Genomic DNA, 13112 nt, shown 5'->3' on the forward strand with positions numbered 1-13112 from the left:
GATGGGCACCCAAAACACAGTGGCATTGAGGGAGGCAGGATGACATCAACAGAGGTCCAGGCCCCTTCAACTTCGAGATGATTGTATGTCAAAAATGTAGAAATTTCTAAGGAATATGTCAACAAAAATTCAAAAAGAACCTCAGCCTTTGTTAGTACTTATTAAAATGGCTGGTATGCACATGTGGTATAATATTATCTACTTTTTTCAGTTTGAAAATTTTAATTAAATTAAAATTTAATTTTAATTTAAAAATACCAAAACATGGTTTTAAAATTACAGGATATATTTTTTTAAGATTTTATTTATTTGTTTGATAGAGAATGAGAGCACAAAGACAAGCAGGAGGAGTGACAGATGGTGGGGGAGAAGCAGGTTCCCCACTGAGCAAGTAACCCAACATGGGGCTCCATCCTAGGACTTTGGGATCATCACCTGACCCAAAGGCAGACACTCAACCACTGAGCCACCCAGGCACTGCCAGGATATTTTAAATGTTTATTTACATTTAGCAAATTAACTATTAAGAAAAACAACAAATCTGCTATTCATAAGATAATTCAACAAACAGGGGCACCTGGGTGGCTCTTGGCTGGTTGAGGGTCTGAATCTTGATTTCAGCTCAGGTCGTTATCCCAGGGTCATCAGATCAAGCCCCACAGCCGGCTGCACACTCAACAGGCAGTCTGCTTGAGGATTCCCTCTCTCCCTTTCTCTAAAATAAATAAATAAGGGATGCCTGGGTGGCTCAGTGGTTGAGCATCTGCCTTCAGCTCAGGGCGTGGTCTGGGTGCTAGGATGAGTCCTGCATCGGACTTCCCACAGAGAGCCTGCCTCTCCCTCTGCCTAGGTCTCTGCCTCTCTCTCTCTCTGAATTTCTTGTGAATAAATAAATAAAATCTTAAAAAAAAAGAATGGCATTACATGATCACTAACTTATTACACAGACCTCAGCTGATGCTGATACTTTGGGCCAAACAGTTCTTTGTTTCAGGAGGCTGTCCTGTGCTTTTTAAGATGTGTAGCAGCATCTCTGGCCTCTACTCACTAGAAGCAAGTAGTATCTCCCAACCTGTGACAACTAAAAGGGTCTCCAAACATGAGCAAACGTCCCCTGGGGGGTAAAACCATTCCTTACTGGAAACTACTGATATAAACAAGCATACAGTGTTTGCTTGCCAGATAACAACAGTAGATAGATAAATCCACGGATACCAGAGGCCCCAGAATGAGCAAATCTTTCCTGTAAAACTCAGCCCACATCTAGAAAATATTACAAAAAGAAGTAAAAAGAGAAACTAAGAATGTACAAGCTAAAATCTTTTTTAGGGAGGGAATGTAGCACAATGATCCAAAGCACAGGCTCATAGCCAGAGGGCTTGCATTCAGAACTCACAAGCCCCCCTCACTCACCATCAGCCCTGTCAGACACTCAGCAGCTGCATGGCCTGGGGCAAATGACTTAACCTCTGGTATCTCAACTTACCTCTAAAACGGCAAGACAACTAATGCCTACCTCCTACGGTTAATGCAGGATTAGGTGAAATAACATGCGTGGAACACTTGTAAGAACGCCTGGCACACAGTAAGTGCTCAGTTAAGTGTTAGCTATTGTTATTTCCCTAAAATTCCAAATTTTCTATTTATATAAAGTAGAATCACTTCACTGATCTCAACATATACTATAATTGTAGGAAACAAAATAACACTCTACTTAACAGAGGAGTTATTTTCATCTCTTTTATCTATCTCTATGATTACGGAAGAAAAGCCATTGGAGAAGTATACTTGTAGCTCACTCATCCAGGCAAGATAACCCCTAAAAGTAGCTACAGAGATCACAGACTCCTGCCAACATTAGCCCCCAAGCCTATTTGCCAAGGAAATCTCAGTAAGGTTAATATGTAAGTAGAGGTTAGAAGCAGAACTATTAACGTCAGGAGCTTTGTGGGTAAATGACTTAATAAAGAGTTAACATCTGATTCCTTAGGTTCCAGTGCCTACCTCAGAAAAGGATGTGAAGGTTTCTCTCACAATTAACCTTTGTTAATCGGTGCTGGTAATCGGGTCCTACCCGAACCTCACTGGGGTACTCTGCTGCAGCGTGCGTCTTGGTACGAAGCAGGTCTTAGACTCGTTTTCTCTGGTTTTTCAGAAAACAGCATGACCTTCCTGCACATACTCCTGACCAAGTTAAAGCGCTCTCTCAACGCAGCATCAAAGCGAGATGATGCCACAGACCATGCTAGGGTGGACTCCAGAAAACGCCCGGTAAGGGATGTGGAACTACTGGCCCAGACACGCCCCACTGTGGGGCTGACAGACGCTCCTGCCGAGGACACGGACACGGCCCTGTCACTAGCATACAAGCCTGGCCCCCACAGCCGGGTCCCCGCGCAGACGCTGACCAAGCCGGGTCTCGACGAGCCTCTCCCATGGGGGCAGGGAGGCCCAGGGAAAGGAGCGGAGTCACACGAATCCCATCAACAGAGGAAGAAGCTCCACGGCCGCCCATTGTGGGATCTACCTCTATCAGCCCTGGTTCTTTCTCTCCCTGTCAAAAATATCCAACACTCATAAAAAGAATATAAAACACTAACTTTCTACAACTCCGACCCCTGTAGGGAACACAAGCTTGGGAGTACAGAACTCCACAGGCAAGGGGCGGGAATCAGAAACCAAGATTCCAAACCCAATCCACGAACTCCTGCAACCTGCCGCTGACCTACAGCAGAGACTAGGATCATTAGTGTTGGGCCACCCAGCACCCAGTCCTCTTCCGGGCGATAAAAGCTCGTGTTTCCCATTTAAGAAGTCACCTCTCGGGATCCCTGGGTGGCGCAGCGGTTTGGCGCCTGCCTTTGGCCCAGGGCGCGATCCTGGAGACCCGGGATCAAATCCCGCATTGGGCTCCCGGTGCATGGAGCCTGCTTCTCCCTCTGCTTGTGTCTCTGCCTCTCTCTCTTTCTCTCTGTGTGACACTATCATAAATAAATAAAAATAAAAAATAAAAAAAAAAAAAGAAGTCACCTCTCCTTCGCTCTCAGCCCGTAAGTTTCCTCAAGAGCTGACTACACCAGGGAGGCCAGTGCTACCACGTGACCACGACCGACCAATCCAAGCCTCAGCCGCAAACACAGACATTGGCCCGGGGTAGGACATGTGACCCCATAAGAACCAATGAGAGGGCAGCCCCGGTGGCGCAGCGGTTTAGCGACGCCTGCAGCCCAGGGAGTGATCCTGGAGACCCTGGATCGAGTCCCACGTCGGGCTCTCTGCGTGGAGCCTGCTTCTCCCTCTGCCTGTGCCTCTGCCTCTCTCTCTCTCTCCCTCTGTGTCTCCATGAATAAATAAATAAAATTCTTTAAAAAAAAAAAAAAAGAACCAATGAGACACGGGGCTTTTGATGAGGCTTCTGGGAAAGAGACAAGCGTTCTTTCTTGCTAAACCCAAATCTGACAGGCTCCAGGGGTGGACTCTGCTGCGGCCATATTTCTAACAAAGAGCGCCTACAACTGAAGTATGTACAGGAAACGGCAGAGCGGATTCAGGGGAGAAATTGAGTCCTCGTGTCACTACTTGAGCCCTCACTCCACCTAGCTATGCCTGGACTTTGCAGTCAGGTGAGCTGAGAAATTTCTTTCTAGTTTAAGCCAGTCCAGGCTGATGTTTCAGGCAGTTGGAACTAACTGAGATATATGTACCTCTAATTAGTACCTCGCAGGAAGTGAAACACTGGGCTGATCACTGTCTACACACATGATCGCTAATAACACTGGCCAGAGTTACTGATTACTAATAACAGGAAGTGTGTCAAGAGGGGAAAAGGAGGGCATGGGAGAAACATGGTGCAATATCTGGTTATTCTGCCTGTTGAAAATATAATTCTAAAACCTTTGTTTAGAATTGGGTGGGTGCCTGGGTGGCTCAGTGGTTGAGCGTCTGCCTTTGGCTCAGGGCGTGATCCTGAGTCCTGGGATCAAATCCCATATCAGGCTTCTTGCATGGAGCCTGCTTCTCCCTCTGCCTATGTCTCTGCCTCTCTCTCTCTGCATCTCATGAATAAATTAAAAAAATCTTTTAAAAATAAAAAAATAAAATAAAATAAAATAAAATAAAACATTTGTTTAAATGACTTCACCATAAAACTACTTCAGCAATAAGAACCATTTACGGAATGCTTACTGTGTACTGGATGTTGTTGAAAATACTCTATGGAATCTAATTTAATCCCCATGATGACCTTATAAGGTGGATACTATTATTTTTTCCATTCCCATTTATGACAAGGAAACTAAAGCACAAAAAAGTTACTTACCCACAGTTACAAGGTAAGTAACAGAGGCAGGATTCAAATCCAAACAGTATAACCCAGTTCATGCCCTCAGCCATGACACCGACTCTAGACCCACAATGGAGGCTCCAATGCTGTTCAAAGAATAGAAACTCAAACCCAAACACTTCCAAAGGCATCCAATGTGAATGTAAAGTATCACCATTTTAACTCTGAAAACAGTCTTACTAATTTCCTACATAATTCTGCTTTATAAAAGTATACGTATTTTGACTATGTTAGAGATTACCATTTAAGAGAAAGCAAGAAAATCCTCACAAACCTAAGCCAGTCATCTCCTTTGGTTAAGCAAAAGTCCTAGGTGTCCCTAAGACTGAGGAGTATTTTAATTAGCATCACCCTTCCATAAAATGATAACATTTGCACCTTCCACAAAAGTCAACTTTATGAGAACATTTCTATCACTAAGTTAGCTTTCACTACTTTTATAGAAAAGAAACATTTTAAAATCTATCCCGAAGATAGATTTAGATCTTAGTACAATCCAAAGGAAAAAATGATAAAGCTGATCAAAATTAAACATTTTTACTCTTTGAAAGACACTGTTAAAGGAATGAAAAAAATGCTAAAGATGAAGAGAAAAGTATTTGCAAATCACATATCTGAAAAAGGATCTATGTATATCTGGATATACAAAGAACTCTCAAATGTCAATAATAAGAAAACAACTGGGGTGGGGGAGATGGGTAACTGGGTGATGTACATTAAGGAGGGCACATGATGTAATGAGCACTGGTTATTTTGTAAGACTGATGAATCCTGACCTCTGCCTCTGAAACCAATAATACATTGTATGTTAATTAATTGGATTTAAATAAAAAATTTTTTTAAATTTTAAGTTGGGTAAGGATTTCCAAAAACACTCCACAAAGAGGATATAATGATGGCAAATTAGCACATGAAAAGATGTTCAATGGCTTTAATCATCAGAGAAATGCAAATTAAAACCATGATTAGATACTACTACATACTTATTAGAATGGCTACATTACAAATATTGATAATATCAGTGGTGTGAAATAACCAGAACTCTCATACATTGCTAATAGGAATATAAAATAGTACAGCCGCTCCAGAAAAAGGGTTGACAGTTTCTTAAAAAGTTAAACATATACTCACTATATGACCCAGCAATCCCCCTCTGCCCACAGACAGCTACCCTGGAGAAATGAAAACGTAGGTTCACACACAAATCTGTACACAGATGTTTGTAGCAGCTCTATTCATAACTGCTAAAAATTGGAAACAATCCAAATGTCCTTTAATGAACTACTCAGTAATAAAAAAATAAATTTGCAAAATATGGAATATCTTAGATGAATGTTATTGTTTTTTTTAAATTTTTATTTATTTATGATAGTCACAGAGAGAGAGAGAGAGGCAGAGACACAGGCAGAAGGAGAAGCAGGCTCCATGTACCGGGAGCCCGACGTGGGATTCGATCCCGGGTCTCCAGGATCGCGCCCTGGGCCAAAGGCAGGCGCTAAACCGCTGCGCCACCCAGGGATCCCTTAGATGAATGTTAAAGAGTAAAAGTGCCCAGTCTTAAAAGCTTAATATTGCTATGATTCCATTCGTATTACATTCCAAAAAGCCAAAACTATAGGGATAGAAAAAGATCAGTGGTTGCTGGGGTTAGGGGATGGGGATGGTAACTATTCAAGGAGAGCAGGAAGGAGTTTTTCGGGGTGGCGATACTATGTATTCTAACTGTGTTGATGGCTGCACAAACTATACATGTATCAAATTGGAAAAAATTTTCTTACCAAAAGAAAAAAGCCACTTTTACTCTATGATAATTTAAGAATAAAATTTTTAAATTACTTTTAAAATGTGAGTCATAGGACACCTGGGTGGCTCAGTTGGTTAAGTGTCTGCCTTTGGCTCAGGTCAAGATTCCAGGACCATGGGGTGGAGCCCCATATGGGGCTTCCTGCTCAGTGGAAACCTGCTTCTCCCTCACCCTCTGCCATCCCCACCCCCACCCCCTGCTTGTGCTGTTTCTCTGTCAAATAAATAAATAAAATATTTTAAAAATAAAATAAATATGAATCACAATGTCACAACACAGGTTTTAAAAACTGGGAAGAAATAGATACAAAAAGATAAGTGTGTTGTTGTTTTAATATTTTATTTATTCATGAGAGACACAGAAGAGAGGCAGAGACACAGAGAGGGAGAAGCAGGGTCCCTGCAGGGAACTGGATGTAGAACTCGATCCCAGGACCCCGGGATCACAACCTGAGCCAAAGGCAGACGCTCAACCACTGAGCCACCCAGGCGCCCCACTGTGTATTGTTAATAAATAGAAAACCTATACATTTCCCTTCCCATGTATGTACGCTTTAGAGGCAAAAATGGAGTCTCAGAAAGAATGTCTCCAAAGAGAGCAATCATTGAGTTCACTTGGCACAAAATATAGGATACTTCTGAAGAATTCCATCATCGCTAGGTAATTTGTCCAGGACTAAAAGTAAATACTGGAAGAAAAATGAAATCAATAGTGCACTACAAAGGTGGTAGGTAGACAGGCCTGGACTAAGACATTTTCAGTAACAGATGGTAAAAAAGAAAGGAGATTTGTAAAAGCATCGTTCTTTTCCCACTGTGGATTTCTTTCTATAACAGTATGAGAATAACCACCAGACCACCATGAAATCAAGTCATAAAATGTATTTTATTGTTAAAAAAAAAAAAAGTGTTATCTTCCTTAAATTAACTTTTCTGGTTAATAATATAAAATTCCTCCGTTATTTCAAAAGAGCTAAAGCTTATTTGATTAAGACAGACTTCAAAGAACAAAAATAAACTGTGATCAATCAGCAGCAGCCAATAGTAGTAAATAAAATTTCTTCAATCTAAATTGAAGATGATTTCTATATCTCTGACTTATACATTTGTTTCCATCAGAAATGAAAAAATTATTTTCCTCATAATTAACTTGAGTGGAATGAAATCACACTGCATTTGTCAAGATTTTAGAAGACTGATGAGTTATGCTGAACATTACTACTATCCACTCTGACAGAAATCACTAACAGCCACAATCGGGTCTTGACTAGACCCCAAGTTGTCCTTAATTATTAAGCTATATAAACAATAAAACCATAGGAAAACTTAAAAGACCCATACAATAAAATACATAAGTTTCTTTTTTTTTTCTTTTTAAGATTTAATTTATTCATGAGAGACACAGAGAGAAAGAGAGAGAGGCAGAGACACAGGCAGTGGGAGAAGCAGGCTCCATGCAGGGAGCCTGATGTGGGACTCAATCCCGGGTCTCCAGGATCAGGCCCTGGGCTGAAGGCAGGCGCTAAACCGCTGAGCCAGCCAGGGGTTTCCCCCATAAGTTTCCTTACATAACTAACAAAACAAAAATTTAAACAAAGGAAGAATTGCTGAAAAAAAAATTAAAGATTCACTTTTTTTACAAAGTCAGTAATTTAGCTTTAATCTGCCTCATGCATTATTTTCCCTGTGGAAACTATTATTCCCAAAACAAGACCCTACTAGGAAGTAAATGTATTGTGAAAAAAGAAGAAAAGCCAGATTGATACATTATTAAAATAACCCACATGACCTAGCCCAGTGGGGTAAGAAAAGCATATCAGAGTATGCCCCCTTCTCCAGACTAAGCACAGCTGTGAGGAGACAGTGACGCTGGTAGACGTGTGTCATGCTTCCTCAGGAAGGCAGAAAGTTAAGAACTATTACTTGAGAGGTGGCATGGTGGTTCTGAAACACCTATAAAATAATGTCCAGGCTCACCACTAGATATCCAGGCCACCCACAGCCTGGCTACAGCCTAACTTTCCTACCACTCCCCAAGGACAGGCTTCTGAGTCTCTTGATAATGCCCTTTCCACTGCCTGAATGTCCTTTCCCTCCTCTCTCTGAACCTAACTCCTATTCAGCTTTAAATGAATCCTTCCAGACTTCCATAAGATGCTCTCACATCCCCTCCCCAAACCAGTACTACTTCCTATAGAATGATCTAGCCTCTTAATCATCTATTATTTTGAATTAAATATATAAGATGCCTTATCTGGGGGCCTCTAGGGGCTCAGTCAGTTACACCTCTGCCTTCAGCTCAGGTCATGGTCTCAGCCCTGCCCTGCATCAGGCTCCCTGCTCAGCAGGGAGTCTGCCTCTCCCTCTCTCTCTAACCCCCTCCCCTAATTCGTGCTCTCTCTCCCTCAAACAAATAAAAAAATTTTTTAACAAATAAAATCTTAAAAAAAAAAAGATCCTTTATCTGCCCAACACAACCATCTTATAAATAGGGGTCATATTTTATATCCTTTATATCCCCAAGACAACCATTCAGTTCACTAAAGCCATTCAATAAATACTTTAATTGAATTTCCCAAAGAGATGGCCTAAAATAACCTGAATGCCAAGCATTCCAAGAACTGTCCTGTACCAAATTCAGTACTCATTAGAATTCCATGTCATAAAGAGGAATGTTGTGTTATCTTTAAATTTATCTGCTTTTATCCAAAACTGGAATCTGTGATGGTTCTATGGGATACACAGGCAAAATATTCTGCAAAGTGAAGAAAGTTCTATTCATTGTACTGTGTTTTATATTCGCCCAGACTTGCATTTTTCTCTAAAACTCTTATAAAAATCTCTGAGCATGCAAGAAGCATTAGAAGAGAGACTAAGCCTATTGAGAAGAAAATTAGAAAACTAGAAACTAAGATCATCAATCATATTCCATCTTGAATAATCCCTTTCATAAAGAGGTAAATTCTCCTAAATTCCAAAATGAATGGAATTCAATATAGTAAAGTGTAAAATGCTTTAAATACATAAAAGAAATACCCAAATGGACTTCTTACCCTCTGTAGTAACTAAAATGATAAAGGCAAAAAAAACTAAATTTAACAAGTTATGTCAACAGCTAAAATTAAAGGGTTCTTTTTTTTCCCATCTTAGTTTGACTTTTCCTGACCCGTATTTTAGAACTGTCAGCAATTCAGGAGACAGGCTGCTTTCAATAATTCCAAATTATTTCTTGAAAAGTTTGAGCTTCCTCCCAAATCATTTAACATGTCTACTAATCAATAAAAATATGTATATTTAAAAACCCATATTTATGAAGCAATCAAATTACATTAAAAGACTGACTTTCTAGAAAAGGTAGCTGCTTGCCAAGAAAATTATATTACTAAAAAAAATTTTCTATTCTTTGCATTTCTTCATTTTCCCTTTTGGATTATCTGTGGAGACTTGTATACACATCATAATCCCAAACAGTTAAGCTTTTTATATAAAACATAAATCAATTTTTAAAAAGCCAACTGCATAATTAAAACAAAATGGTACTACTACCACCACCATCCCTCTTAAAAGCTGTCTTTAATTTACCAACAGTCTATGTTTTAAAACAATATTTTCAAATCAGTCTTTGAAACTCAATACAGTTTCCTACTTTCATTTGATAAGTAAAAACAAGTAGATTATACAATGACACGGTATATAATCTTATTTTGTAAAACATATATACATATTAAATATATTATATAAAAAGCCAAGATAGGAAACAAAATATTAAAAGTATCTCCCTCCCCAAAACCTGTACCAGGTTTGTAACTCCAGTCTGACCATGAGGAAAACATCAGACAAACCCAAACTGAGGGGTACTCTATGAAATACCTGATCGGGGTGCCTGGGTGACTAAGTCCATTAAGTATCCAACTCTTGCTTTCCGCTTGGGTCCCGATCTCAGGGGCTTGGGTCCCGATCTCAGGGGCTTGGGTCCTGATCTCAGGGTTGTGAGATGGAGACCCGCGACAGGTCTACTTGGGACTCGCTCTTTTCTGCTTCCTCTGCCCTTCCCCACCGTACACTAGCACACTCTGTCTAAAATAAATAGATCTTTAAATAAATGACTACCTGACCAAGACTCTTCAAAATTATCACAAAAACAATAAAATTCTGAAAAATTGTCATGGCTCAGGAAACAGGAAAACTACATTCAACATGGATCCTGGATAGATCTTTCAACAGAAAAGGCTTTATTAGAAACACTAGGGAAATTCAAATAAAACCTGGGTATTAGTTACCACTAATGTTCCAATGATGGTTTCCTAGATTTGACAAACATACCATAGAAGTGTAAGGTATTAACAATGGAGGAGCCTCTTCTTGGGAAAATTTTGACTTGCAAAAGAGGAGCAACAGGTATGGTGTCTGTGAATTAGAATATTTACCCTGATTTTAGATAAGCTGCATAGATAAATCTCTGTTCAAGTATAAACTAAAAACAACAACAACAACAACAACAAAACCAACGAGGGAAACTGGATGAAGAATACAGGAGAACTCTAGCCTACATTTACAACTCTTCTGTAAATCTAAAATGATTCCAAAATTAAAAGTTTATTTTAAAAAGTGGATACCTCTGAGTGGTGGGTTATGGATTTTTTTTTAATTCACGACATTTTTCTTTTTTTTTTTTTAAGGTTTTATTTATTTATTCGTGAGCGACACAGAGAGAGGCAGAGACACAGGCAGAGGGAGAAGCAGGCTCCACACAGGGAGCCTGATGTGGGACTCGATCCCGGGATTCCAGGAACATGCCCTAAGCCAAAGGCAGGCACTAAACCGGTGAGCCACCCAGGCATCCCTTTTTTTTTTTTAAATCTATATTTCTTTATTCATGAGAGACAGAGAGAGAGAGTCAGAGACATAGGAAGAGGGAGAAGCAGGCGCCTCACAGGAAGCCCAATGTGAGACTCGATCCCGGATCCGGGGATTATGCCCTGAGCGGAAGGCAGATGCACAACCGCTGAGCCACCTAGGTGTCCCTCATCTGCATTTTTCAACAAGCAACATGCTTCACTGTCATGGAAGGCATCTATGCTTACCACTGACCACTGTATCACCGACACTATACCATGCTTCATTGTCATAAAAAACAAAAAGGGGTGGGAACTATTCTAGATCTTAAAAAAACTAAAGAGAGGTGCCTGCGTGGCTCAGTCAATAGAGCATGCAATTCCTCATCTCTAGCTCCATGTTGGGTGTAGAGATTACTTAAAAAAAAAAAAAATCGGGATCCCTGGGTGGCGCAGCGGTTTGGCGCCTGCCTTTGGCCCGGGGCACGATCCTGGAGACCCGGGATCGAATCCCACGTCGGGCTCCCGGTGCATGGAGCCTGCTTCTCCCTCTGCCTGTGTCTCTGCCTCTCTCTCTCTCTCTGTGACTATCATAAATAAATAAAAATTAAAAAAATTAAAAAAAAAATCACAAGGAGCAGAAAATACATTTACTATACTGTAAAAACCCCATGTAAGAGTGGACCTACACAATTCAAATCTGTATTAATGAAGTACCAATCCGGGCAGCCCAGGTGGCCCAGCGGTTTAGTGCCGCCTTAGGCCCAGGGCGTGATCCTGGAGAACCAGGATGGAGTCCCACGTCGAGCTCCCTGCATGGAGCCTGCTTCTCCCTCTGCCTGTGTCTCTGCTTCTCTCTCTCCTCTCTGTGTATTCTCATGAGTAAATAAATAAAATCTTAAAAAAAAAAAAAATTAAGTACCAATCCAATATGTCTGCCACTTACTTTCAACTGGCCCTGAATAAAAACTATATATATATTTTTTTAAAGATTTTATTTATTTATTCATAGAGACACAGAGAGGCAGAGACACAGGCAGAGGGAGAAGCAGCCTCCACACAGGGAGCCCGATGTGGGACTCGATCCCAGGTCTCCAGGATCAGACCCCAGGCTGCAGGCGGTGCTAAACCACTGCGCCACCGGGGCTGCCCGAAAAAAACCTATTTAGACAGAGAAAGCAAATTTTGGCAAATGCTAACAAAAGAGTAGTGTTGATTATACTAGTCTTTCAACTATCCTATATGCAGAAACATTTTCATAATATAATTATCTTTTAGATTTTATTTATTTATTCATAAGAGACAGAGACAGGGGCAGAGATACACAGGCAGAGGGAGAAGCAGGCTCCCTGTGGGGAGCTCAAAGCAGGACTCGATCCCAGGACTCCAGGATCATGACCCGAGCCCAAAGCAGACACTCAACCACTGAGCCACCCAAGCATCCCTCATAACATAAATTAAACAAATGGTTTTCTTTAACTTAAGTAAGTGGTTTGAGGGGTGACTGCATGGCTCAGTAGGTTAAGCGGCTGCCTTTGGCTCAAGTCATGATCCCAGGGTCTTAGCATAGATTCCCACATCAGGCTCCCTGCAGAGCAGGAGAGCCTGCTTCTGCTTCTGCCTCTCTCTCATGAATAAATAAATAAAATCTTTAAAAAAAAATAAAAAATAAAAAATAAATCTTTTGTGAAAAGTGCTTTGAAACTCAAACTAATCCAGGGGTGCCTGGTAGCTGGGTCAGTTAAGCATCCAACTCTTGGGTTTCACCCAACATTGGGTGTTGGATGTGGAGCCTGCTTGGAGATTCTCTCCCTCTACAGCCCTCTCCTTCCCTACCCCACTAGCACAGGTGCTCTCTCTCTCAAAAAAAAAAAAAAGCCCAGAAAATAACAAGTGTTGGTGATGATGTGGAGAAACAGGAAGCTTTGTACATTACTAGTGGGACAAAGAATGGGGCTACTACTATGAAAAACAGTATGGTGGTTGTTCAAAAATTGAACATAGAATTATCACAGGATCTAGCAATTCCATTTCTGGGTTAATATCTAAGAGAACCAAAAGCAGGGACTCAAACAAATATTTGTATACTCATGTTCATAGCAGCATTATTCACAATAGCCAAAAGGAAGAAG

At 40.8% G+C, this 13112-nt stretch overlaps 1 protein-coding gene across 5 annotated transcripts in view; it reads right to left on the reverse strand.

The window, feature by feature from the left end:
- Nucleotides 1-13112, reverse strand: part of HELZ (helicase with zinc finger) — a 166032-nt gene that overhangs the window by 139718 nt on the left and 13202 nt on the right. The window contains exon 5 of one of the 5 annotated variants that reach the window (XM_025436752.3): nt 5474-5514. The exons of 3 other annotated variants lie outside the window; for them this stretch is intronic. The gene's annotated coding sequence lies outside the window, so the exon portion shown is untranslated. Of the gene's footprint in view, nt 1-5473; nt 5515-10468; nt 10553-13112 lie in introns of all 5 variants that reach the window. One more of the 5 variants, XM_025436753.3, reaches the window with a different exon arrangement.

This window comes from Canis lupus, chromosome 9, assembly GCF_003254725.2.
Source record: "Canis lupus dingo isolate Sandy chromosome 9, ASM325472v2, whole genome shotgun sequence".
NCBI lineage: Eukaryota > Metazoa > Chordata > Mammalia > Carnivora > Canidae > Canis > Canis lupus.